This window comes from Staurois parvus, unplaced genomic scaffold (assembly GCF_062004578.1).
Source record: "Staurois parvus isolate SC_StPar_1 unplaced genomic scaffold, SC_StPar_1.0 ptg003601l, whole genome shotgun sequence".
NCBI classification, from domain to species: Eukaryota; Metazoa; Chordata; class Amphibia; order Anura; family Ranidae; genus Staurois; species Staurois parvus.
The window spans coordinates 76867-81152 of NW_028321397.1; the positions used below are offsets into that span (position 1 = coordinate 76867).

At 50.3% G+C, this 4286-nt stretch overlaps 1 pseudogene; it reads left to right on the forward strand.

Moving 5' to 3' along the window:
• The first annotated feature begins 1428 nt into the window (after positions 1-1428).
• LOC149427631 (U2 spliceosomal RNA) lies at positions 1429-1599 on the forward strand (annotated as a pseudogene).
• Positions 1600-4286: the final 2687 nt, after the last annotated feature.

Genomic DNA, 4286 nt, shown 5'->3' on the forward strand with positions numbered 1-4286 from the left:
GAACTGAGAAAGAAGGAGAAAAGTAAGAGAAAGGGAGGAAGAAAGAAAGAGAACTGAGAAAGAAGGAGAAAAGTAAGAGAGAGGGAGGAAGAAAGAAAGAAAGTTGGGAAGGAAGGAATGAAGGAAGGAGAAAAGTAGAAAAAATGAGAGGGAGGAAGAAATGAAGAAAGAAGGGAAAGAAAGAGGGGAGAAAGAAAAAAGGAAGTGGGGAAGGTAGGAAAAGGAAGAAATGAAAGAAGGAAGTGGTGAATGAAGGAAGGAAGGAAAGAAGGAAGTGGTGAAGGAAGGAAGGAAGGAAGGAAGGAAAGAAAGAAAGAAAGAAAGAAAGAAAGAAAGAAAGAAAAAAGGAAGGAAGGAAGGAAAAGAAAGATTCTCTTCTATAGTCATTTGAGTTGTTCATATAAATCTGTAATAACAATATGGTACAGCTATTGTGCAGCAAAGCTAAGGAGGAAGCAGGACTTGTATATGTAATGAGCAGATAGATAGGTAGATAGATAAATAGATAGATAGATCAAAGATAGATAAGTAAAATTGTCTTTTGCTCTTTGCTATAGGTGACGGAGATGTGAGTTTCCAATAAGCCCGGAGATCTCTACCCTGAGCTAAGAAAGAAAGAAAGAAAGAAAGAGGGAAAGGGAAAGATAGATTTTTAAACTCTGGTAAGTATTGTAAAAATTATTTAATGATATTATTCAGCACAATCACACTCAGCACAATCACATGCATCTCATAAAAGTTCTATAGACTCCATAGGAAAAGGTGCAATGAGAACCTGTGATGGGGCCCTTTAAGCAATGGTGTCAGACATTTCTGTGCGGAGCTCCCCTTTAATGCCAGTTTCTGATCTCCGGTGTCACCGGCTCGGGCAGACTAATAAAGAATTAGGAGCTCCTTCACGCTGGCTCTGGGAATTCAGGTGGCCGCGTCTCCTGAAAGCGCTGATGTTCTCTCACACAACAATGATTCATTATCTGGAGTGTGTTTATATAATATCATATAAATACCAGGCTCAGGTATTTGTGTAGGTTAGTATTTACCTGGGCAGGCAGCCACATGCACTTATGCAGTAAACAATGAACTATTCTTCCAGGGGTTAACATAGGTCTTAGACAAATCCAATTTCCCTGTGCTGGGCACTCCTTGTTTTTCTGCTGCCGGAGTGGTTCGTTCAGATGGATCTGGTGATAAGGCGTACAATCGCTCGGCATCACACGCTTGTCTCCCGGGTGACCGCGGAGTCAACACGCTGGGACCTGATCAGACGCGGTCGCAAAAATAAAAAAAAAAACGCTTTGCGACTTGCAGGGCAAAAACATGACAGTGTGTGGGAAGAAACTGTACATGGCGTCATTCTTGATCCTGCATCCTGACATGTCATATTATACAGCGATGATGTCATATTTCAAAAAAGCTCCACCCTTTATCATCTCTTCTCGGCCTTTTGGCTAAGTTCAAGGGTAGTATCTGTTCTTATCAGTGTCCAGTGGGGGCGCTCCGCCGTCATTCTTGCTTTTAGGTGATGATGGCTGGATGTATAGTACCCAGGGGCGGACTGACCATTTGAGCACTCGGGCACTGCCCGAGGGCCCCGGGTCAGTAGGGGGCCCCATGAAATGCCCCTGGTACCTTTTTATAGCCTTTTTTTGGGTGTGCTTTGAGTGTGGGCAAGGACACAGGGGCCCCATGATCCCCTATTGCCTGGGGGCCCTATGAGTTGTCAGTCTGTCCCTGATAGTATCCCTGCCGGTATGATGGGGGCTCTGAAAGCTAGTACCGGTTGGAAGAGAAACCAAGGAACAGGGGCGGACTGACAACTCATGGGGCCCCCGGGCAATAAGGGATCATGGGGCCCCTGTGCCCTCGCCCACACCCAAAAAAGCCTATGCAAAAGCCAATGAAAGGTACCAGGGGCATCTCATGGGGCCCCCTACTGACCCCGGGCCCTCGGGCAGTGCCCGAATGCTTGAATGGTCAGTCTGCCCCTGCCAAGGAACCCACAGGCTGTTGGGGCCCGGGAGGAATTCTCAGCGGGAAAACTGGATGGGCCCAGTTCCTCCTGATTTGAATGAGTCTACCTTGTCTGGGTCAGGGCCAGGTAGGCAGAAAGTCCGCGGACTAGTGCCCCCTGAGAGTGGTCTCCTCAGGGGTGCTCTTAGTAGCACATGGGGATGGGATCCCACGTGTGAAAAGTGCACATGGTCACTGTTCTAAACACTTTTTCTGCACTGCGCCTTTTAGGGTTAGGCCTTTTGGCTAAGTCCAGGGCAGTTTTTTTGCTACGGGCCTCAGGGCCTATCCAGTGCACAATTGTACGGCCACTTATTTATTTATTTTTCTACCCACTATTTTATCACCTTTCACTTTTGTGTGTGTTTTTTTCTCTCTAGGATGGAGGGTGTGGGTCCTCGGGCCTGCCCTGACATCTAGGGGGAGGATGCATGGCCATTAGGTTCCTTCCTCCCTTGTTCCTGGGGGAGTCTCTCTTTGGGAGAGCCCCCTGACTTGGTGGTCGGTTTCGGCTAGCCACAAGGAAAGGGGTTCGCCAGGCCTTTTGGCTAGGTGGACCATGTGGAAACCTTTGTCCCTGTCAGGAGCCTCGCGCCCCGGGGGATCAGGGAAGAGGTCCTACCCCTTCGGGGGCTGGACTAAAGCACACCCCTAAGTGCACTTTTTTGTGTTTGTGTTTTGCACTTGCACATTTTTTGTTCTCTTATGGGTTTTTGTTTTTCGCACCTCCACCGACTAAGAAAAAGAAGATTGATGAAGGCTTGGGGGGAGGAACCAAGGATGGTGAAATACTGTATAAGTAGATTAAACTTCAGCTCTGCAGCCACATTTAGAAGTGGATAAAAATAGAGCCACCCTTTAGGTTACAGCCCGAAGTGCTGAAAAATGCACAAATGTTTTTCGATTTTTTTCTTTTGAATCTACGCCTTGTAATCCACCGCCCTAAACATGAAGGGGGGCCAATGTATTTGCACAAGAGTAATAAAGATTAGAGGTGATTATATGGCACTCAGCGGAGGGCAGAAATATTCATTTACAACTTTAACATCTTTCTGTAGATAAGCCGCTTCAGTGACACCTCTGCAGGTCATACGCCCCAGCCTGGGAGATCAAGGGGCCTGGAGCCCCCAGTCTGGGAGATGAAGGGGCCCGAAGCCCCCAGCCTGGGAGACGAAGGGACCCAGAGCCCCCAGCCTGGGAGATGAAGGGGCCTGGGGACCCCAGCCCAGGAGATGAAGGGGCCCAGAGCCCCCAGCCTGGGAGATGAAGGGGCCCAGAGCCCCCAGCCTGGGAGATAAAGGGGCCCGGAGCCTCCAGCCTGGGAGATGAAAGGGCCCAGGGGCCCCAGCCTGAGAAATGAAGGGGCTCGGAGCTCCCAGCCTGGGAGATGAAGGGGCACGGAGCCCCCCGCCTGGGAGATGAAGGGGCCCAGGGGCCCCAGACTGAGAAAGGAAGGGGCCTGGAGCCCCCAGTCTGGGAGATGAAGGGGCCCAAAGCCCTCAGCCTGGGAGATGAAAGGGCCCGGAGCCCGCAGCCTGGGAGATGAAGGGGCCCGTAGCCCCCAGCCTGGGAGATGAAGGGGCCAGGAGCCCCCAGCTTGGGAGATGAAAGGGCCCGGGCGCCCCAGCCTGAGAGATGAATGGGCCCAGAGCTCCCAGCCTGGGAGATGAAGGGGCCTGGGGGCCCCAGCCTGGGAGATGAAGGGGCCCAGAGCCCCCAGCCTGGGAGATAAAGGGGCCCGGAGCCTCCAGCCTGGGAGATGAAGGGGCCCAGTGCCCTGACTACACTGTTTGGTCAATGCTGATTATTCTAAGTCATTGTCTGCTGTACCATATTTCCATGACTTTTATTACCTATGCATTTTTAAAGTGTATGTCAGAGCAAATAGAACAATAATATGCAGTACATGCACATCTTTCTATGTTTTATTCCTGTTGCTGCCCACATAACACATATATATGGTGGTAAGAGGGTGGGCATTAAAGCCACACATATGCGTTGCTGGGCGCCAAATGCTTCTATGCTGAGAGCGCATTCACTGCACGCTGCAAGCACAGGGGCCAAGCTGTCAAAGTCAACTCTCAGCCCAGAAACTGGTTCCCAATCCTGTGACCACTGTGACAGCCAATCACAATGCTCACATGATCACCGATCTTTCCCCCCCTCCCAGGTGGTCAGAATTTTTTTTAAGGCATTGCAGGGAGGGTGGGAAGGGGTTAAATATGTTGCAAGTACAGAAACATCCCTGCTGATCTGCCAGAAATCCAGTGAGTGCC